This window comes from Lagenorhynchus albirostris, chromosome 1 (assembly GCF_949774975.1).
Source record: "Lagenorhynchus albirostris chromosome 1, mLagAlb1.1, whole genome shotgun sequence".
Taxonomy (NCBI): domain Eukaryota; kingdom Metazoa; phylum Chordata; class Mammalia; order Artiodactyla; family Delphinidae; genus Lagenorhynchus; species Lagenorhynchus albirostris.
In genome coordinates this window covers 138,246,331-138,269,012 of record NC_083095.1, presented here as the reverse complement: position 1 = coordinate 138,269,012, position 22,682 = coordinate 138,246,331, and the positions used below count along the sequence as shown (strand labels likewise).

At 55.8% G+C, this 22,682-nt stretch overlaps 9 non-coding genes across 9 annotated transcripts; all 9 read right to left on the bottom strand.

The window, feature by feature from the left end:
• Nucleotides 1–856: 856 nt before the first annotated feature.
• LOC132505455 (small nucleolar RNA SNORD116) lies at nt 857–948 on the bottom strand. Its single transcript, XR_009535422.1, has one exon. It is a non-coding gene; the product is annotated as a small nucleolar RNA SNORD116 (small nucleolar RNA).
• Nucleotides 949–3,415: 2,467 nt separating this feature from the next.
• LOC132504885 (small nucleolar RNA SNORD116) lies at nt 3,416–3,507 on the bottom strand. Its single transcript, XR_009535148.1, has one exon. It is a non-coding gene; the product is annotated as a small nucleolar RNA SNORD116 (small nucleolar RNA).
• Nucleotides 3,508–5,916: 2,409 nt separating this feature from the next.
• On the bottom strand, nt 5,917–6,008 carry LOC132505444 (small nucleolar RNA SNORD116). Its single transcript, XR_009535419.1, has one exon. It is a non-coding gene; the product is annotated as a small nucleolar RNA SNORD116 (small nucleolar RNA).
• Nucleotides 6,009–8,475: 2,467 nt separating this feature from the next.
• Nucleotides 8,476–8,567, bottom strand: LOC132504881 (small nucleolar RNA SNORD116). Its single transcript, XR_009535147.1, has one exon. It is a non-coding gene; the product is annotated as a small nucleolar RNA SNORD116 (small nucleolar RNA).
• A 2,409-nt stretch (nt 8,568–10,976) lies between these two features.
• LOC132505440 (small nucleolar RNA SNORD116) lies at nt 10,977–11,068 on the bottom strand. The gene has a single exon (XR_009535414.1). It is a non-coding gene; the product is annotated as a small nucleolar RNA SNORD116 (small nucleolar RNA).
• A 2,467-nt stretch (nt 11,069–13,535) lies between these two features.
• Nucleotides 13,536–13,627, bottom strand: LOC132504879 (small nucleolar RNA SNORD116). The gene has a single exon (XR_009535146.1). It is a non-coding gene; the product is annotated as a small nucleolar RNA SNORD116 (small nucleolar RNA).
• Nucleotides 13,628–16,036: 2,409 nt separating this feature from the next.
• LOC132505437 (small nucleolar RNA SNORD116) lies at nt 16,037–16,128 on the bottom strand. The gene has a single exon (XR_009535413.1). It is a non-coding gene; the product is annotated as a small nucleolar RNA SNORD116 (small nucleolar RNA).
• A 2,467-nt stretch (nt 16,129–18,595) lies between these two features.
• LOC132504875 (small nucleolar RNA SNORD116) lies at nt 18,596–18,687 on the bottom strand. The gene has a single exon (XR_009535145.1). It is a non-coding gene; the product is annotated as a small nucleolar RNA SNORD116 (small nucleolar RNA).
• A 2,409-nt stretch (nt 18,688–21,096) lies between these two features.
• Nucleotides 21,097–21,188, bottom strand: LOC132505432 (small nucleolar RNA SNORD116). Its single transcript, XR_009535408.1, has one exon. It is a non-coding gene; the product is annotated as a small nucleolar RNA SNORD116 (small nucleolar RNA).
• Nucleotides 21,189–22,682: the final 1,494 nt, after the last annotated feature.

Here is a 22,682-nt window from a genome sequence, read left to right as displayed (position 1 = left end):
CACAGGGACCCGCCATGAAGTAAATTGACCAAGGAGGGGAAACAAGCGAGACACGCCACAGATGTGCTCCCGTGTTCCCTCTCTACACTTGCCTCCAAATGTCCCTGAGGGAATACCAAAAGTGTTCCCGGAAGCCTATGACCACCATCGATCTATCCACCCACCAGTAAACCTGTGGGATTAGCCAGCCATCTCTCGTGTCTGCTTCATTCGCCTTGCCCTCCTCTCTCCACCGGGATCCCAACGTGTCAGGGAAAGATGCCAGAGCCACCCCTCACCAAGGAAGCTTGCTGTGACTTATCTTCACTAAGGCATTTTCTAGCCCTTTCACACAGCACACACAAGCCAGACACAACCCGAGGGGGAGCCCTCAGCTTGGCCAACCTCCCGGTGACAATGGCCCATTGGATTTCTCCCCTTATCAGGAGAAACCTAAACTGCATCTGGTCTCCCAAGCAGAACACGGCAAAGAAGCCTGCCCTAGGCCAGGAATCCTGCTCTCACCCTGAGCCTACAGACTTCCGTTTCTTTGCGGGCACAAGGCAACGAGTAGCCGGTGGCGGAGGCCTGTAGAACTCAAGGGCAGGCGACCGGACCACCAAGGGCTCACGCTTCCTCTCCTACCCGAATGCTGAACCGTGGCAGGGGACAGCAGTCCCGGCTCGACCAAGGAACCCACAGACGGCACGCTCTCCCTAGCCTTCCCACCTGGATTGGCATCCCAGGGTCCTTTCCCAATGCCTCTTCTCCCCATCAGACGGCCACAAGCCTCAACTTAAACAGCGTGGCTGTGGACACCCACGGGAGCAAATGCAACGCGAACCTCTCCCTACTTTCCTTTTGGGAGCCACGTGTTGGACCTCAGTTCCAAGGAGGAGACGGCAGGGATTTCTCACTCATTTTGTTCAGATTTCCAAGGAATGCATTTGTGGAAGTCATCGTCGAGCCAAGCACACGCTCAAACGCTGGACATGCAAACTTGCAGATTCCACCACGGTACGGACAGCGAGCTGAATCATGTCAGCATACGGAAGTGAACAAAGCAAAGCCATCGGGGAAGGAAATGCAGCCAGTTCTCAGGGCATCGAAGCTCGGGTTCCCATGGAAATGGCCAGAAGGTGAGGGTGTAGCCCCGTTGCACATGTTCCCTTGGTCAAACCTCTAGGTTTTAGGAAAGAGGTGCTACTTACCGCAACAAGGGTTAAACCAGGATCCTCATGGAATGCGGGCCAACACCCCTGTGAGACTCCTCCTCCTCACTTCACCGGGTGTCAGGGATTATACAGATGGTCCCAGGTTGATCTGCTGCTGGAATTCCTTTCCTGGCATTCCACCTGGCTCGGGGTGAGAGAACACATGCGTTCTTTAGGAGGGTGCACGGGTGCACCGAGCGAAAGGGCGATATCCCTCAGTGATGCGTGCTCTGTCTCCCCTCGACATTTAATTTGCTGCAGATCTTGCCTGTGGGTCCGCAGGGAAACGTGAAAGCAACATAGAGCTGACGCCTTCAGAGGGTGCGGCCATCAGGACACAGAGCACCGCTGTCCAAAATCCCCCTGGTCTCGGGCACTGCAATTCCACTCCTGAGTGCTCTCCCATCCACCACAGCAGAAGGATGTCTTCCTAAACCCCTGAGACACCCTCTGGGCAACTGTGGCCCCTCAGACTAAGAGCCGGTGCCATCTAGGGGAACACGCCCGCCCTTGGCACATATTCTTCCACACAAGTGCCACGCTCTTACGGGGAAGAGATCTTCCACAAGGGAAGGGGCCTTGGCCGAATATGACGGCCTTCGTCAAAAGCAGCTCGAAGGGAACCGTGACAAAGGGCACGTGAGGAACACCTGGACTGATCAAGCGAGACTCACCAGTAGGCACGCTTCCTGAGCTGCTGCCAAGACAGATGACCTACCCTTGGTTCACACACAGAGGTAATGACATGGGAAACATTCTGAAGCCCAACGTGGTGGGGAAACCCTTGCAACCAAATGGCATGGGAGCCATTCCAATGCCCATTGTGGCGGAGAACACCATTGCACCAATGGGGTCAACTGCGGTGGTACCTGGCACATTCACACTCCGGGCCCGTCAGTGACGTGACCTCGGAGAAACAGTGAGGCCCAGGTCTTCTAGAAGCAATGTGTGACCCACAGCCATGCAATTAAGAGAACCCAGCCAACAGCCGAGACACCTGAACCGCTATGACTCGTCTGGCCTGTGGCCAGGCACACCGGATACCACAGTCTGGATGCACCAGCGCGTGGCAGTAAAAATGACCCCCGCACCACACACCCTCACCCGCCTTAAAATCTATAGCCTTTCCTTGGCAGCCGACTCCCTTTTTTCCGCATGGTTGTGCCCAGTGACCTCCGGGAAGATCTGCAAACCTCAGGGAACGCTATGTGGGCCAGGTTTAGTAAAGATGTTGGGCTGGACTCAGGAACACCCTCACACCTTCAACACAGGGGGAACGTGGACAGACAGGGACAAAACACCCCACGACCTCCAAATCAGCCCCCATGAGAAGACACCATACTGTGCCACAAACGCAACCATTCACTAGCATAGGGACCCGCCATGAAGTAAATCGACCAAGGAGGGGAAAAAGGCGGGACAGTCCACAGAAGTTCTCCCGTGTTCCCTCTCTACACGTGCCTCCAAATGCTCCTGAGGGGATATCAAAAGTGTTCCTGGAAGCCTATGGCCTCTGTCAATCTGTCCACCCACAAGTAAACATGTGGGCTTAGCCAGCCATTTCATGTGTCTTTATCGGTAGCCTTGCCCTTCCCTCTCCACCGGGATCCCAACGTGTCATGGAAAGATGCCAGAGCCACCCCTCACCAAAGAAGCTTGCTGTGACTTATCTTGACTAAGGCATTTTCTAGCCTGTTCACACAGCACACACAAGCCGGAAACAACCCGAGGAGGAGCCATCAGCTTGGCCAACCGCCCGGGGACAATGGCCCATTGGATTTCTCCCCTCATCATGAGAAACCGAAACTGCATCTGGTCTCCCAAGCAGAACATCACAAAGAGCCAGCCCTAGGCCAGGAATCCTGCTCTGACCCTGACCATAGACTTCTCTTTCCGTGAGGGCACAAGGCAACGAGTAGCCGGTGGCGGCGGCCTGTAGAACTCAAATGCAGTCGATAGGACCACCAATGGTTCACGCTTCCTTTCCTAGCCGCACGCTCGTCCGTGGCAGGGGACAGAAGTCCTGGCTCGACCAAGGAACCCAGAGACGGCACGCTGTCCCTAGCCTTCCCACCTGCATTGGCATCCCAGGCTCCTTTCCCAATGGCTCTTCTCCCCATGAGACGGCCACAACCCTCCACTTGAACAACGTGGCTGTACACACACACGGCAGCAAACGCAACCTCAACCTCTCCCTACTTTCCTTTTGGGAGCCACGTGCTGGACCTCAGTTCCGATGAGGAGACGGTAGGGTTTTCTCACTCATTTTGTTCAGATTTCCAAGGAATGCATCTGTGGGGGTCATCATCGATCCAAGCACATGCTCAAACGCCGGACATGCAAAGTTGCAGATTCCACCAAGGGACGGCCAGTGAGCTGAATCATGTCAGCATACAGAAGCGGCCAGATCTGAGCCATGGGGCAGGAAATGCAGCCAGTTCTCAGGTCATCGAAGCTCATGTTCCCCAGGAAAAAGACAGAAGATGAGGCTGTAGCACCGGTTTTCAGTTCCCGTGGCCAAACCTCTAGGTTTTAGCAAAGAAGTGCCACTTACCGCAACAAGGTTTAAACCAGGATCCTCATGGAATGTGCGCCAACACCCCTGCGAGACTCCTCCTCCTCCCTTCACCAGGTATTATGGATTATACGGATGGCCCCGGGCTGCTCTGCTGCTGGGATTCCGTCCCTGGCAGTCCACCTGGCTCGGGCTGAGTGAACACACGCGTGCTTGAGGATGGTGCACGGGCGCACCGAGGGAAAGGGCGATACCATCTAGTGATGCGTGCTCTATATCCCCTCAACATTTCATTTGCTGCCCATCGTGCCTGGGCGTCCACACGTAAATGTGAAAGCAACGTGGCGTAGACGCCTTCACAGCGTGCCGCCATCAGGACGAAGAGCCCCGCCGTCCAACAACACCCTGGTCTCGGGCCCTGCAATTCCTCTCCTGAGCACTCTCCCCTCCATCACAGCTAAAGGATGTCTTCCGGAAACCCTGAGACACGCTCAGGGCAACTGTGCCTCCTCAGACTAAGAGCCAGTGACCTTTGGGGAACACACCAACTCTAAGCACATATGGCTCCACACAGTGGACGCGCCCGGAAGATCAAGAGATCTTCCACAAGGGAAGGGCACACGGCCGAATATGACGGCCTCCACCAAAAGCGGCTCATAGGGACCCACGACAAAGGGCACGTGAGGAACACCTGCACTAATCAAGGCAGACTCACCAGCAGGCATACTTCCTGGCCTGCTGTTAGGACAGACGACCTACCCTTGTCGTACACACAAAGGTAATGGCATGGGAACCATTACGATGCCCAACGTGGCGGGGCAAACTCTTGCGGCAATTGGGTCTCTTGCAGTGCTGCCTGCCACTTTCGCACTCTGGGTCCGTCAGTGACGTGACCTCGGTGAAACCGTGAGGCCCAGGTCCTCTAGAAGCAACGTGTTACCTACAGCCGCGCAACAAGAGAACCCGGCCAACAGCCTAGACACCTGAACCGGTATGACTTCTCTGGACTGTGGCCAGGCACGCCGTACACCACAGTCTCAAAGCACCAGCGGGTGGCAGGAGAAAAGATCCCCGCACCACACATCCTCTCGGGCCCGGAAACCTGTAGCCTTTCCTTGGCAGCCGACTCCCTTTCCGCGTGGTTTTGCCCAAAGACCTCCGGGAAGGTCTGCAATCCTCAGGGACTGCTAGGTGGGCTGGGTGTAGTACCGATGCAGGGCTGTACTGAGGAACACCTTCACATCTTCAACACAGGGAGAACGTGGACAGACAGGGACAAAACACCCCACGGCCTCCAAATCAGCCCCCATGAGAAGACACCATCCTGTGCCACGAAGGCAACCATTCCCTGGCACAGGGACCCGCCATGAAGTAAATTGACCAAGGAGGGGAAACAAGCGAGACACGCCACAGATGTGCTCCCGTGTTCCCTCTCTACACTTGCCTCCAAATGTCCCTGAGGGAATACCAAAAGTGTTCCCGGAAGCCTATGACCACCATCGATCTATCCACCCACCAGTAAACCTGTGGGATTAGCCAGCCATCTCTCGTGTCTGCTTCATTCGCCTTGCCCTCCTCTCTCCACCGGGATCCCAACGTGTCAGGGAAAGATGCCAGAGCCACCCCTCACCAAGGAAGCTTGCTGTGACTTATCTTCACTAAGGCATTTTCTAGCCCTTTCACACAGCACACACAAGCCAGACACAACCCGAGGGGGAGCCCTCAGCTTGGCCAACCTCCCGGTGACAATGGCCCATTGGATTTCTCCCCTTATCAGGAGAAACCTAAACTGCATCTGGTCTCCCAAGCAGAACACGGCAAAGAAGCCTGCCCTAGGCCAGGAATCCTGCTCTCACCCTGAGCCTACAGACTTCCGTTTCTTTGCGGGCACAAGGCAACGAGTAGCCGGTGGCGGAGGCCTGTAGAACTCAAGGGCAGGCGACCGGACCACCAAGGGCTCACGCTTCCTCTCCTACCCGAATGCTGAACCGTGGCAGGGGACAGCAGTCCCGGCTCGACCAAGGAACCCACAGACGGCACGCTCTCCCTAGCCTTCCCACCTGGATTGGCATCCCAGGGTCCTTTCCCAATGCCTCTTCTCCCCATCAGACGGCCACAAGCCTCAACTTAAACAGCGTGGCTGTGGACACCCACGGGAGCAAATGCAACGCGAACCTCTCCCTACTTTCCTTTTGGGAGCCACGTGTTGGACCTCAGTTCCAAGGAGGAGACGGCAGGGATTTCTCACTCATTTTGTTCAGATTTCCAAGGAATGCATTTGTGGAAGTCATCGTCGAGCCAAGCACACGCTCAAACGCTGGACATGCAAACTTGCAGATTCCACCACGGTACGGACAGCGAGCTGAATCATGTCAGCATACGGAAGTGAACAAAGCAAAGCCATCGGGGAAGGAAATGCAGCCAGTTCTCAGGGCATCGAAGCTCGGGTTCCCATGGAAATGGCCAGAAGGTGAGGGTGTAGCCCCGTTGCACATGTTCCCTTGGTCAAACCTCTAGGTTTTAGGAAAGAGGTGCTACTTACCGCAACAAGGGTTAAACCAGGATCCTCATGGAATGCGGGCCAACACCCCTGTGAGACTCCTCCTCCTCACTTCACCGGGTGTCAGGGATTATACAGATGGTCCCAGGTTGATCTGCTGCTGGAATTCCTTTCCTGGCATTCCACCTGGCTCGGGGTGAGAGAACACATGCGTTCTTTAGGAGGGTGCACGGGTGCACCGAGCGAAAGGGCGATATCCCTCAGTGATGCGTGCTCTGTCTCCCCTCGACATTTAATTTGCTGCAGATCTTGCCTGTGGGTCCGCAGGGAAACGTGAAAGCAACATAGAGCTGACGCCTTCAGAGGGTGCGGCCATCAGGACACAGAGCACCGCTGTCCAAAATCCCCCTGGTCTCGGGCACTGCAATTCCACTCCTGAGTGCTCTCCCATCCACCACAGCAGAAGGATGTCTTCCTAAACCCCTGAGACACCCTCTGGGCAACTGTGGCCCCTCAGACTAAGAGCCGGTGCCATCTAGGGGAACACGCCCGCCCTTGGCACATATTCTTCCACACAAGTGCCACGCTCTTACGGGGAAGAGATCTTCCACAAGGGAAGGGGCCTTGGCCGAATATGACGGCCTTCGTCAAAAGCAGCTCGAAGGGAACCGTGACAAAGGGCACGTGAGGAACACCTGGACTGATCAAGCGAGACTCACCAGTAGGCACGCTTCCTGAGCTGCTGCCAAGACAGATGACCTACCCTTGGTTCACACACAGAGGTAATGACATGGGAAACATTCTGAAGCCCAACGTGGTGGGGAAACCCTTGCAACCAAATGGCATGGGAGCCATTCCAATGCCCATTGTGGCGGAGAACACCATTGCCCCAATGGGGTCAACTGCGGTGGTACCTGGCACATTCACACTCCGGGCCCGTCAGTGACGTGACCTCGGAGAAACAGTGAGGCCCAGGTCTTTTAGAAGCAATGTGTGACCCACAGCCATGCAATTAAGAGAACCCAGCCAACAGCCGAGACACCTGAACCGCTATGACTCGTCTGGCTTGTGGTCAGGCACACCGGATACCACAGTCTGGATGCACCAGCGCGTGGCAGTAAAAATGACCCCCGCACCACACACCCTCACCCGCCTTAAAATCTATAGCCTTTCCTTGGCAGCCGACTCCCTTTTTTCCGCATGGTTGTGCCCAGTGACCTCCGGGAAGATCTGCAAACCTCAGGGAACGCTATGTGGGCCAGGTTTAGTAAAGATGTTGGGCTGGACTCAGGAACACCCTCACACCTCCAACACAGGGGGAACGTGGACAGACAGGGACAAAACACCCCACGACCTCCAAATCAGCCCCCATGACAAGACACCATACTGTGCCACAAACGCAACCATTCACTAGCATAGGGACCCGCCATGAAGTAAATCGACCAAGGAGGGGAAAAAGGCGGGACAGTCCACAGAAGTTCTCCCGTGTTCCCTCTCTACACGTGCCTCCAAATGCTCCTGAGGGGACATCAAAAGTCTTCCTGGAAGCCTATGGCCTGTGTCAATCTGTCCACCCACAAGTAAACATGTGGGCTTAGCCAGCCATTTCATGTGTCTTTATCGGTAGCCTTGCCCTTCCCTCTCCACCGGGATCCCAACGTGTCATGGAAAGATGCCAGAGCCACCCCTCACCAAAGAAGCTTGCTGTGACTTATCTTGACTAAGGCATTTTCTAGCCTGTTCACACAGCACACACAAGCCGGAAACAACCCGAGGAGGAGCCATCAGCTTGGCCAACCGCCCGGGGACAATGGCCCATTGGATTTCTCCCCTCATCATGAGAAACCGAAACTGCATCTGGTCTCCCAAGCAGAACATCACAAAGAGCCAGCCCTAGGCCAGGAATCCTGCTCTGACCCTGACCATAGACTTCTCTTTCCGTGAGGGCACAAGGCAACGAGTAGCCGGTGGCGGCGGCCTGTAGAACTCAAATGCAGTCGATAGGACCACCAATGGTTCACGCTTCCTTTCCTAGCCGCACGCTCGTCCGTGGCAGGGGACAGAAGTCCTGGCTCGACCAAGGAACCCAGAGACGGCACGCTGTCCCTAGCCTTCCCACCTGCATTGGCATCCCAGGCTCCTTTCCCAATGGCTCTTCTCCCCATGAGACGGCCACAACCCTCCACTTGAACAACGTGGCTGTACACACACACGGCAGCAAACGCAACCTCAACCTCTCCCTACTTTCCTTTTGGGAGCCACGTGCTGGACCTCAGTTCCGATGAGGAGACGGTAGGGTTTTCTCACTCATTTTGTTCAGATTTCCAAGGAATGCATCTGTGGGGGTCATCATCGATCCAAGCACATGCTCAAACGCCGGACATGCAAAGTTGCAGATTCCACCAAGGGACGGCCAGTGAGCTGAATCATGTCAGCATACAGAAGCGGCCAGATCTGAGCCATGGGGCAGGAAATGCAGCCAGTTCTCAGGTCATCGAAGCTCATGTTCCCCAGGAAAAAGACAGAAGATGAGGCTGTAGCACCGGTTTTCAGTTCCCGTGGCCAAACCTCTAGGTTTTAGCAAAGAAGTGCCACTTACCGCAACAAGGTTTAAACCAGGATCCTCATGGAATGTGCGCCAACACCCCTGCGAGACTCCTCCTCCTCCCTTCACCAGGTATTATGGATTATACGGATGGCCCCGGGCTGCTCTGCTGCTGGGATTCCGTCCCTGGCAGTCCACCTGGCTCGGGCTGAGTGAACACACGCGTGCTTGAGGATGGTGCACGGGCGCACCGAGGGAAAGGGCGATACCATCTAGCGATGCGTGCTCTATATCCCCTCAACATTTCATTTGCTGCCCATCGTGCCTGGGCGTCCGCACGTAAATGTGAAAGCAACGTGGCGTAGACGCCTTCACAGCGTGCCGCCATCAGGACGAAGAGCCCCGCCGTCCAACAACACCCTGGTCTCGGGCCCTGCAATTCCTCTCCTGAGCACTCTCCCCTCCATCACAGCTAAAGGATGTCTTCCGGAAACCCTGAGACACGCTCAGGGCAACTGTGCCTCCTCAGACTAAGAGCCAGTGACCTTTGGGGAACACACCAACTCTAAGCACATATGGCTCCACACAGTGGACGCGCCCGGAAGATCAAGAGATCTTCCACAAGGGAAGGGCACACGGCCGAATATGACGGCCTCCACCAAAAGCGGCTCATAGGGACCCACGACAAAGGGCACGTGAGGAACACCTGCACTAATCAAGGCAGACTCACCAGCAGGCATACTTCCTGGCCTGCTGTTAGGACAGACGACCTACCCTTGTCGTACACACAAAGGTAATGGCATGGGAACCATTACGATGCCCAACGTGGCGGGGCAAACTCTTGCGGCAATTGGGTCTCTTGCAGTGCTGCCTGCCACTTTCGCACTCTGGGTCCGTCAGTGACGTGACCTCGGTGAAACCGTGAGGCCCAGGTCCTCTAGAAGCAACGTGTTACCTACAGCCGCGCAACAAGAGAACCCGGCCAACAGCCTAGACACCTGAACCGGTATGACTTCTCTGGACTGTGGCCAGGCACGCCGTACACCACAGTCTCAAAGCACCAGCGGGTGGCAGGAGAAAAGATCCCCGCACCACACATCCTCTCGGGCCCGGAAACCTGTAGCCTTTCCTTGGCAGCCGACTCCCTTTCCGCGTGGTTTTGCCCAAAGACCTCCGGGAAGGTCTGCAATCCTCAGGGACTGCTAGGTGGGCTGGGTGTAGTACCGATGCAGGGCTGTACTGAGGAACACCTTCACATCTTCAACACAGGGAGAACGTGGACAGACAGGGACAAAACACCCCACGGCCTCCAAATCAGCCCCCATGAGAAGACACCATCCTGTGCCACGAAGGCAACCATTCCCTGGCACAGGGACCCGCCATGAAGTAAATTGACCAAGGAGGGGAAACAAGCGAGACACGCCACAGATGTGCTCCCGTGTTCCCTCTCTACACTTGCCTCCAAATGTCCCTGAGGGAATACCAAAAGTGTTCCCGGAAGCCTATGACCACCATCGATCTATCCACCCACCAGTAAACCTGTGGGATTAGCCAGCCATCTCTCGTGTCTGCTTCATTCGCCTTGCCCTCCTCTCTCCACCGGGATCCCAACGTGTCAGGGAAAGATGCCAGAGCCACCCCTCACCAAGGAAGCTTGCTGTGACTTATCTTCACTAAGGCATTTTCTAGCCCTTTCACACAGCACACACAAGCCAGACACAACCCGAGGGGGAGCCCTCAGCTTGGCCAACCTCCCGGTGACAATGGCCCATTGGATTTCTCCCCTTATCAGGAGAAACCTAAACTGCATCTGGTCTCCCAAGCAGAACACGGCAAAGAAGCCTGCCCTAGGCCAGGAATCCTGCTCTCACCCTGAGCCTACAGACTTCCGTTTCTTTGCGGGCACAAGGCAACGAGTAGCCGGTGGCGGAGGCCTGTAGAACTCAAGGGCAGGCGACCGGACCACCAAGGGCTCACGCTTCCTCTCCTACCCGAATGCTGAACCGTGGCAGGGGACAGCAGTCCCGGCTCGACCAAGGAACCCACAGACGGCACGCTCTCCCTAGCCTTCCCACCTGGATTGGCATCCCAGGGTCCTTTCCCAATGCCTCTTCTCCCCATCAGACGGCCACAAGCCTCAACTTAAACAGCGTGGCTGTGGACACCCACGGGAGCAAATGCAACGCGAACCTCTCCCTACTTTCCTTTTGGGAGCCACGTGTTGGACCTCAGTTCCAAGGAGGAGACGGCAGGGATTTCTCACTCATTTTGTTCAGATTTCCAAGGAATGCATTTGTGGAAGTCATCGTCGAGCCAAGCACACGCTCAAACGCTGGACATGCAAACTTGCAGATTCCACCACGGTACGGACAGCGAGCTGAATCACGTCAGCATACGGAAGTGAACAAAGCAAAGCCACTGGGGAAGGAAATGCAGCCAGTTCTCAGGGCATCGAAGCTCGGGTTCCCATGGAAAAGGCCAGAAGGTGAGGGTGTAGCCCCGTTGCACATGTTCCCTTGGTCAAACCTCTAGGTTTTAGGAAAGAGGTGCTACTTACCGCAACAAGGGTTAAACCAGGATCCTCATGGAATGCGGGCCAACACCCCTGTGAGACTCCTCCTCCTCACTTCACCGGGTGTCAGGGATTATACAGATGGTCCCAGGTTGATCTGCTGCTGGAATTCCTTTCCTGGCATTCCACCTGGCTCGGGGTGAGAGAACACATGCGTTCTTTAGGAGGGTGCACGGGTGCACCGAGCGAAAGGGCGATATCCCTCAGTGATGCGTGCTCTGTCTCCCCTCGACATTTAATTTGCTGCAGATCTTGCCTGTGGGTCCGCAGGGAAACGTGAAAGCAACATAGAGCTGACGCCTTCAGAGGGTGCGGCCATCAGGACACAGAGCACCGCTGTCCAAAATCCCCCTGGTCTCGGGCACTGCAATTCCACTCCTGAGTGCTCTCCCATCCACCACAGCAGAAGGATGTCTTCCTAAACCCCTGAGACACCCTCTGGGCAACTGTGGCCCCTCAGACTAAGAGCCGGTGCCATCTAGGGGAACACGCCCGCCCTTGGCACATATTCTTCCACACAAGTGCCACGCTCTTACGGGGAAGAGATCTTCCACAAGGGAAGGGGCCTTGGCCGAATATGACGGCCTTCGTCAAAAGCAGCTCGAAGGGAACCGTGACAAAGGGCACGTGAGGAACACCTGGACTGATCAAGCGAGACTCACCAGTAGGCACACTTCCTGAGCTGCTGCCAAGACAGATGACCTACCCTTGGTTCACACACAGAGGTAATGACATGGGAAACATTCTGAAGCCCAACGTGGTGGGGAAACCCTTGCAACCAAATGGCATGGGAGCCATTCCAATGCCCATTGTGGCGGAGAACACCATTGCCCCAATGGGGTCAACTGCGGTGGTACCTGGCACATTCACACTCCGGGCCCGTCAGTGACGTGACCTCGGAGAAACAGTGAGGCCCAGGTCTTCTAGAAGCAATGTGTGACCCACAGCCATGCAATTAAGAGAACGCAGCCAACAGCCGAGACACCTGAACCGCTATGACTCGTCTGGCCTGTGGCCAGGCACACCGGATACCACAGTCTGGATGCACCAGCGCATGGCAGTAAAAATGACCCCCGCACCACACACCCTCACCCGCCTTTAAATCTATAGCCTTTCCTTGGCAGCCGACTCCCTTTTTTCCGCATGGTTGTGCCCAGTGACCTCCGGGAAGATCTGCAAACCTCAGGGAACGCTATGTGGGCCAGGTTTAGTAAAGATGTTGGGCTGGACTCAGGAACACCCTCACACCTTCAACACAGGGGAAACGTGGACAGACAGGGACAAAACACCCCATGACCTCCAAATCAGCCCCCATGAGAAGACACCATACTGTGCCACAAAGGCAACCATTCACTAGCATAGGGACCCGCCATGAAGTAAATCGACCAAGGAGGGGAAAAAGGCGGGACAGTCCACAGAAGTTCTCCCGTGTTCCCTCTCTACACGTGCCTCCAAATGCTCCTGAGGGGACATCAAAAGTCTTCCTGGAAGCTTATGGCCTCTGTCAATCTGTCCACCCACAAGTAAACATGTGGGCTTAGCCAGCCATTTCATGTGTCTTTATCGGTAGCCTTGCCCTTCCCTCTCCACCGGGATCCCAACGTGTCATGGAAAGATGCCAGAGCCACCCCTCACCAAAGAAGCTTGCTGTGACTTATCTTGACTAAGGCATTTTCTAGCCTGTTCACACAGCACACACAAGCCGGAAACAACCCGAGGAGGAGCCATCAGCTTGGCCAACCGCCCGGGGACAATGGCCCATTGGATTTCTCCCCTCATCATGAGAAACCGAAACTGCATCTGGTCTCCCAAGCAGAACATCACAAAGAGCCAGCCCTAGGCCAGGAATCCTGCTCTGACCCTGACCATAGACTTCTCTTTCCGTGAGGGCACAAGGCAACGAGTAGCCGGTGGCGGCGGCCTGTAGAACTCAAATGCAGTCGATAGGACCACCAATGGTTCACGCTTCCTTTCCTAGCCGCACGCTCGTCCGTGGCAGGGGACAGAAGTCCTGGCTCGACCAAGGAACCCAGAGACGGCACGCTGTCCCTAGCCTTCCCACCTGCATTGGCATCCCAGGCTCCTTTCCCAATGGCTCTTCTCCCCATGAGACGGCCACAACCCTCCACTTGAACAACGTGGCTGTACACACACACGGCAGCAAACGCAACCTCAACCTCTCCCTACTTTCCTTTTGGGAGCCACGTGCTGGACCTCAGTTCCGATGAGGAGACGGTAGGGTTTTCTCACTCATTTTGTTCAGATTTCCAAGGAATGCATCTGTGGGGGTCATCATCGATCCAAGCACATGCTCAAACGCCGGACATGCAAAGTTGCAGATTCCACCAAGGGACGGCCAGTGAGCTGAATCATGTCAGCATACAGAAGCGGCCAGATCTGAGCCATGGGGCAGGAAATGCAGCCAGTTCTCAGGTCATCGAAGCTCATGTTCCCCAGGAAAAAGACAGAAGATGAGGCTGTAGCACCGGTTTTCAGTTCCCGTGGCCAAACCTCTAGGTTTTAGCAAAGAAGTGCCACTTACCGCAACAAGGTTTAAACCAGGATCCTCATGGAATGTGCGCCAACACCCCTGCGAGACTCCTCCTCCTCCCTTCACCAGGTATTATGGATTATACGGATGGCCCCGGGCTGCTCTGCTGCTGGGATTCCGTCCCTGGCAGTCCACCTGGCTCGGGCTGAGTGAACACACGCGTGCTTGAGGATGCTGCACGGGCGCACCGAGGGAAAGGGCGATACCATCTAGTGATGCGTGCTCTATATCCCCTCAACATTTCATTTGCTGCCCATCGTGCCTGGGCGTCCACACGTAAATGTGAAAGCAACGTGGCGTAGACGCCTTCACAGCGTGCCGCCATCAGGACGAAGAGCCCCGCCGTCCAACAACACCCTGGTCTCGGGCCCTGCAATTCCTCTCCTGAGCACTCTCCCCTCCATCACAGCTAAAGGATGTCTTCCGGAAACCCTGAGACACGCTCAGGGCAACTGTGCCTCCTCAGACTAAGAGCCAGTGACCTTTGGGGAACACACCAACTCTAAGCACATATGGCTCCACACAGTGGACGCGCCCGGAAGATCAAGAGATCTTCCACAAGGGAAGGGCACACGGCCGAATATGACGGCCTCCACCAAAAGCGGCTCATAGGGACCCACGACAAAGGGCACGTGAGGAACACCTGCACTAATCAAGGCAGACTCACCAGCAGGCATACTTCCTGGCCTGCTGTTAGGACAGACGACCTACCCTTGTCGTACACACAAAGGTAATGGCATGGGAACCATTACGATGCCCAACGTGGCGGGGCAAACTCTTGCGGCAATTGGGTCTCTTGCAGTGCTGCCTGCCACTTTCGCACTCTGGGTCCGTCAGTGACGTGACCTCGGTGAAACCGTGAGGCCCAGGTCCTCTAGAAGCAACGTGTTACCTACAGCCGCGCAACAAGAGAACCCGGCCAACAGCCTAGACACCTGAACCGGTATGACTTCTCTGGACTGTGGCCAGGCACGCCGTACACCACAGTCTCAAAGCACCAGCGGGTGGCAGGAGAAAAGATCCCCGCACCACACATCCTCTCGGGCCCGGAAACCTGTAGCCTTTCCTTGGCAGCCGACTCCCTTTCCGCGTGGTTTTGCCCAAAGACCTCCGGGAAGGTCTGCAATCCTCAGGGACTGCTAGGTGGGCTGGGTGTAGTACCGATGCAGGGCTGTACTGAGGAACACCTTCACATCTTCAACACAGGGAGAACGTGGACAGACAGGGACAAAACACCCCACGGCCTCCAAATCAGCCCCCATGAGAAGACACCATCCTGTGCCACGAAGGCAACCATTCCCTGGCACAGGGACCCGCCATGAAGTAAATTGACCAAGGAGGGGAAACAAGCGAGACACGCCACAGATGTGCTCCCGTGTTCCCTCTCTACACTTGCCTCCAAATGTCCCTGAGGGAATACCAAAAGTGTTCCCGGAAGCCTATGACCACCATCGATCTATCCACCCACCAGTAAACCTGTGGGATTAGCCAGCCATCTCTCGTGTCTGCTTCATTCGCCTTGCCCTCCTCTCTCCACCGGGATCCCAACGTGTCAGGGAAAGATGCCAGAGCCACCCCTCACCAAGGAAGCTTGCTGTGACTTATCTTCACTAAGGCATTTTCTAGCCCTTTCACACAGCACACACAAGCCAGACACAACCCGAGGGGGAGCCCTCAGCTTGGCCAACCTCCCGGTGACAATGGCCCATTGGATTTCTCCCCTTATCAGGAGAAACCTAAACTGCATCTGGTCTCCCAAGCAGAACACGGCAAAGAAGCCTGCCCTAGGCCAGGAATCCTGCTCTCACCCTGAGCCTACAGACTTCCGTTTCTTTGCGGGCACAAGGCAACGAGTAGCCGGTGGCGGAGGCCTGTAGAACTCAAGGGCAGGCGACCGGACCACCAAGGGCTCACGCTTCCTCTCCTACCCGAATGCTGAACCGTGGCAGGGGACAGCAGTCCCGGCTCGACCAAGGAACCCACAGACGGCACGCTCTCCCTAGCCTTCCCTGCTGGATTGGCATCCCAGGGTCCTTTCCCAATGCCTCTTCTCCCCATCAGACGGCCACAAGCCTCAACTTAAACAGCGTGGCTGTGGACACCCACGGGAGCAAATGCAACGCGAACCTCTCCCTACTTTCCTTTTGGGAGCCACGTGTTGGACCTCAGTTCCAAGGAGGAGACGGCAGGGATTTCTCACTCATTTTGTTCAGATTTCCAAGGAATGCATTTGTGGAAGTCATCGTCGAGCCAAGCACACGCTCAAACGCTGGACATGCAAACTTGCAGATTCCACCACGGTACGGACAGCGAGCTGAATCACGTCAGCATACGGAAGTGAACAAAGCAAAGCCACTGGGGAAGGAAATGCAGCCAGTTCTCAGGGCATCGAAGCTCGGGTTCCCATGGAAAAGGCCAGAAGGTGAGGGTGTAGCCCCGTTGCACATGTTCCCTTGGTCAAACCTCTAGGTTTTAGGAAAGAGGTGCTACTTACCGCAACAAGGGTTAAACCAGGATCCTCATGGAATGCGGGCCAACACCCCTGTGAGACTCCTCCTCCTCACTTCACCGGGTGTCAGGGATTATACAGATGGTCCCAGGTTGATCTGCTGCTGGAATTCCTTTCCTGGCATTCCACCTGGCTCGGGGTGAGAGAACACATGCGTTCTTTAGGAGGGTGCACGGGTGCACCGAGCGAAAGGGCGATATCCCTCAGTGATGCGTGCTCTGTCTCCCCTCGACATTTAATTTGCTGCAGATCTTGCCTGTGGGTCCGCAGGGAAACGTGAAAGCAACATAGAGCTGACGCCTTCAGAGGGTGCGGCCATCAGGACACAGAGCACCGCTGTCCAAAATCCCCCTGGTCTCGGGCACTGCAATTCCACTCCTGAGTGCTCTCCCATCCACCACAGCAGAAGGATGTCTTCCTAAACCCCTGAGACACCCTCTGGGCAACTGTGGCCCCTCAGACTAAGAGCCGGTGCCATCTAGGGGAACACGCCCGCCCTTGGCACATATTCTTCCACACAAGTGCCACGCTCTTACGGGGAAGAGATCTTCCACAAGGGAAGGGGCCTTGGCCGAATATGACGGCCTTCGTCAAAAGCAGCTCGAAGGGAACCGTGACAAAGGGCACGTGAGGAACACCTGGACTGATCAAGCGAGACTCACCAGTAGGCACACTTCCTGAGCTGCTGCCAAGACAGATGACCTACCCTTGGTTCACACACAGAGGTAATGACATGGGAAACATTCTGAAGCCCAACGTGGTGGGGAAACCCTTGCAACCAAATGGCATGGGAGCCATTCCAATGCCCATTGTGGCGGAGAACACCATTGCCCCAATGGGGTCAACTGCGGTGGTACCTGGCACATTCACACTCCGGGCCCGTCAGTGACGTGACCTCGGAGAAACAGTGAGGCCCAGGTCTTCTAGAAGCAATGTGTGACCCACAGCCATGCAATTAAGAGAACCCAGCCAACAGCCGAGACACCTGAACCGCTATGACTCGTCTGGCCTGTGGCCAGGCACACCGGATACCACAGTCTGGATGCACCAGCGCGTGGCAGTAAAAATGACCCCCGCACCACACACCCTCACCCGCCTTTAAATCTATAGCCTTTCCTTGGCAGCCGACTCCCTTTTTTCCGCATGGTTGTGCCCAGTGACCTCCGGGAAGATCTGCAATCCTCAGGGAACGCTATGTGGGCCAGGTTTAGTAAAGATGTTGGGCTGGACTCAGGAACACCCTCACACCTTCAACACAGGGGAAACGTGGACAGACAGGGACAAAACACCCCATGACCTCCAAATCAGCCCCCATGAGAAGACACCATACTGTGCCACAAAGGCAACCATTCACTAGCATAGGGACCCGCCATGAAGTAAATCGACCAAGGAGGGGAAAAAGGCGGGACAGTCCACAGAAGTTCTCCCGTGTTCCCTCTCTACACGTGCCTCCAAATGCTCCTGAGGGGACATCAAAAGTCTTCCTGGAAGCCTATGGCCTCTGTCAATCTGTCCACCCACAAGTAAACATGTGGGCTTAGCCAGCCATTTCATGTGTCTTTATCGGTAGCCTTGCCCTTCCCTCTCCACCGGGATCCCAACGTGTCATGGAAAGATGCCAGAGCCACCCCTCACCAAAGAAGCTTGCTGTGACTTATCTTGACTAAGGCATTTTCTAGCCTGTTCACACAGCACACACAAGCCGGAAACAACCCGAGGAGGAGCCATCAGCTTGGCCAACCGCCCGGGGACAATGGCCCATTGGATTTCTCCCCTCATCATGAGAAACCGAAACTGCATCTGGTCTCCCAAGCAGAACATCACAAAGAGCCAGCCCTAGGCCAGGAATCCTGCTCTGACCCTGACCATAGACTTCTCTTTCCGTGAGGGCACAAGGCAACGAGTAGCCGGTGGCGGCGGCCTGTAGAACTCAAATGCAGTCGATAGGACCACCAATGGTTCACGCTTCCTTTCCTAGCCGCACGCTCGTCCGTGGCAGGGGACAGAAGTCCTGGCTCGACCAAGGAACCCAGAGACGGCACGCTGTCCCTAGCCTTCCCACCTGCATTGGCATCCCAGGCTCCTTTCCCAATGGCTCTTCTCCCCATGAGACGGCCACAACCCTCCACTTGAACAACGTGGCTGTACACACACACGGCAGCAAACGCAACCTCAACCTCTCCCTACTTTCCTTTTGGGAGCCACGTGCTGGACCTCAGTTCCGATGAGGAGACGGTAGGGTTTTCTCACTCATTTTGTTCAGATTTCCAAGGAATGCATCTGTGGGGGTCATCATCGATCCAAGCACATGCTCAAACGCCGGACATGCAAAGTTGCAGATTCCACCAAGGGACGGCCAGTGAGCTGAATCATGTCAGCATACAGAAGCGGCCAGATCTGAGCCATGGGGCAGGAAATGCAGCCAGTTCTCAGGTCATCGAAGCTCATGTTCCCCAGGAAAAAGACAGAAGATGAGGCTGTAGCACCGGTTTTCAGTTCCCGTGGCCAAACCTCTAGGTTTTAGCAAAGAAGTGCCACTTACCGCAACAAGGTTTAAACCAGGATCCTCATGGAATGTGCGCCAACACCCCTGCGAGACTCCTCCTCCTCCCTTCACCAGGTATTATGGATTATACGGATGGCCCCGGGCTGCTCTGCTGCTGGGATTCCGTCCCTGGCAGTCCACCTGGCTCGGGCTGAGTGAACACACGCGTGCTTGAGGATGGTGCACGGGCGCACCGAGGGAAAGGGCGATACCATCTAGTGATGCGTGCTCTATATCCCCTCAACATTTCATTTGCTGCCCATCGTGCCTGGGCGTCCACACGTAAATGTGAAAGCAACGTGGCGTAGACGCCTTCACAGCGTGCCGCCATCAGGACGAAGAGCCCCGCCGTCCAACAACACCCTGGTCTCGGGCCCTGCAATTCCTCTCCTGAGCACTCTCCCCTCCATCACAGCTAAAGGATGTCTTCCGGAAACCCTGAGACACGCTCAGGGCAACTGTGCCTCCTCAGACTAAGAGCCAGTGACCTTTGGGGAACACACCAACTCTAAGCACATATGGCTCCACACAGTGGACGCGCCCGGAAGATCAAGAGATCTTCCACAAGGGAAGGGCACACGGCCGAATATGACGGCCTCCACCAAAAGCGGCTCATAGGGACCCACGACAAAGGGCACGTGAGGAACACCTGCACTAATCAAGGCAGACTCACCAGCAGGCATACTTCCTGGCCTGCTGTTAGGACAGACGACCTACCCTTGTCGTACACACAAAGGTAATGGCATGGGAACCATTACGATGCCCAACGTGGCGGGGCAAACTCTTGCGGCAATTGGGTCTCTTGCAGTGCTGCCTGCCACTTTCGCACTCTGGGTCCGTCAGTGACGTGACCTCGGTGAAACCGTGAGGCCCAGGTCCTCTAGAAGCAACGTGTTACCTACAGCCGCGCAACAAGAGAACCCGGCCAACAGCCTAGACACCTGAACCGGTATGACTTCTCTGGACTGTGGCCAGGCACGCCGTACACCACAGTCTCAAAGCACCAGCGGGTGGCAGGAGAAAAGATCCCCGCACCACACATCCTCTCGGGCCCGGAAACCTGTAGCCTTTCCTTGGCAGCCGACTCCCTTTCCGCGTGGTTTTGCCCAAAGACCTCCGGGAAGGTCTGCAATCCTCAGGGACTGCTAGGTGGGCTGGGTGTAGTACCGATGCAGGGCTGTACTGAGGAACACCTTCACATCTTCAACACAGGGAGAACATGGACAGACAGGGACAAAACACCCCACGGCCTCCAAATCAGCCCCCATGAGAAGACACCATCCTGTGCCACGAAGGCAACCATTCCCTGGCACAGGGACCCGCCATGAAGTAAATTGACCAAGGAGGGGAAACAAGCGAGACACGCCACAGATGTGCTCCCGTGTTCCCTCTCTACACTTGCCTCCAAATGTCCCTGAGGGAATACCAAAAGTGTTCCCGGAAGCCTATGACCACCATCGATCTATCCACCCACCAGTAAACCTGTGGGATTAGCCAGCCATCTCTCGTGTCTGCTTCATTCGCCTTGCCCTCCTCTCTCCACCGGGATCCCAACGTGTCAGGGAAAGATGCCAGAGCCACCCCTCACCAAGGAAGCTTGCTGTGACTTATCTTCACTAAGGCATTTTCTAGCCCTTTCACACAGCACACACAAGCCAGACACAACCCGAGGGGGAGCCCTCAGCTTGGCCAACCTCCCGGTGACAATGGCCCATTGGATTTCTCCCCTTATCAGGAGAAACCTAAACTGCATCTGGTCTCCCAAGCAGAACACGGCAAAGAAGCCTGCCCTAGGCCAGGAATCCTGCTCTCACCCTGAGCCTACAGACTTCCGTTTCTTTGCGGGCACAAGGCAACGAGTAGCCGGTGGCGGAGGCCTGTAGAACTCAAGGGCAGGCGACCGGACCACCAAGGGCTCACGCTTCCTCTCCTACCCGAATGCTGAACCGTGGCAGGGGACAGCAGTCCCGGCTCGACCAAGGAACCCACAGACGGCACGCTCTCCCTAGCCTTCCCACCTGGATTGGCATCCCAGGGTCCTTTCCCAATGCCTCTTCTCCCCATCAGACGGCCACAAGCCTCAACTTAAACAGCGTGGCTGTGGACACCCACGGGAGCAAATGCAACGCGAACCTCTCCCTACTTTCCTTTTGGGAGCCACGTGTTGGACCTCAGTTCCAAGGAGGAGACGGCAGGGATTTCTCACTCATTTTGTTCAGATTTCCAAGGAATGCATTTGTGGAAGTCATCGTCGAGCCAAGCACACGCTCAAACGCTGGACATGCAAACTTGCAGATTCCACCACGGTACGGACAGCGAGCTGAATCACGTCAGCATACGGAAGTGAACAAAGCAAAGCCACTGGGGAAGGAAATGCAGCCAGTTCTCAGGGCATCGAAGCTCGGGTTCCCATGGAAAAGGCCAGAAGGTGAGGGTGTAGCCCCGTTGCACATGTTCCCTTGGTCAAACCTCTAGGTTTTAGGAAAGAGGTGCTACTTACCGCAACAAGGGTTAAACCAGGATCCTCATGGAATGCGGGCCAACACCCCTGTGAGACTCCTCCTCCTCACTTCACCGGGTGTCAGGGATTATACAGATGGTCCCAGGTTGATCTGCTGCTGGAATTCCTTTCCTGGCATTCCACCTGGCTCGGGGTGAGAGAACACATGCGTTCTTTAGGAGGGTGCACGGGTGCACCGAGCGAAAGGGCGATATCCCTCAGTGATGCGTGCTCTGTCTCCCCTCGACATTTAATTTGCTGCAGATCTTGCCTGTGGGTCCGCAGGGAAACGTGAAAGCAACATAGAGCTGACGCCTTCAGAGGGTGCGGCCATCAGGACACAGAGCACCGCTGTCCAAAATCCCCCTGGTCTCGGGCACTGCAATTCCACTCCTGAGTGCTCTCCCATCCACCACAGCAGAAGGATGTCTTCCTAAACCCCTGAGACACCCTCTGGGCAACTGTGGCCCCTCAGACTAAGAGCCGGTGCCATCTAGGGGAACACGCCCGCCCTTGGCACATATTCTTCCACACAAGTGCCACGCTCTTACGGGGAAGAGATCTTCCACAAGGGAAGGGGCCTTGGCCGAATATGACGGCCTTCGTCAAAAGCAGCTCGAAGGGAACCGTGACAAAGGGCACGTGAGGAACACCTGGACTGATCAAGCGAGACTCACCAGTAGGCACACTTCCTGAGCTGCTGCCAAGACAGATGACCTACCCTTGGTTCACACACAGAGGTAATGACATGGGAAACATTCTGAAGCCCAACGTGGTGGGGAAACCCTTGCAACCAAATGGCATGGGAGCCATTCCAATGCCCATTGTGGCGGAGAACACCATTGCCCCAATGGGGTCAACTGCGGTGGTACCTGGCACATTCACACTCCGGGCCCGTCAGTGACGTGACCTCGGAGAAACAGTGAGGCCCAGGTCTTCTAGAAGCAATGTGTGACCCACAGCCATGCAATTAAGAGAACCCAGCCAACAGCCGAGACACCTGAACCGCTATGACTCGTCTGGCCTGTGGCCAGGCACACCGGATACCACAGTCTGGATGCACCAGCGCGTGGCAGTAAAAATGACCCCCGCACCACACACCCTCACCCGCCTTTAAATCTATAGCCTTTCCTTGGCAGCCGACTCCCTTTTTTCCGCATGGTTGTGCCCAGTGACCTCCGGGAAGATCTGCAATCCTCAGGGAACGCTATGTGGGCCAGGTTTAGTAAAGATGTTGGGCTGGACTCAGGAA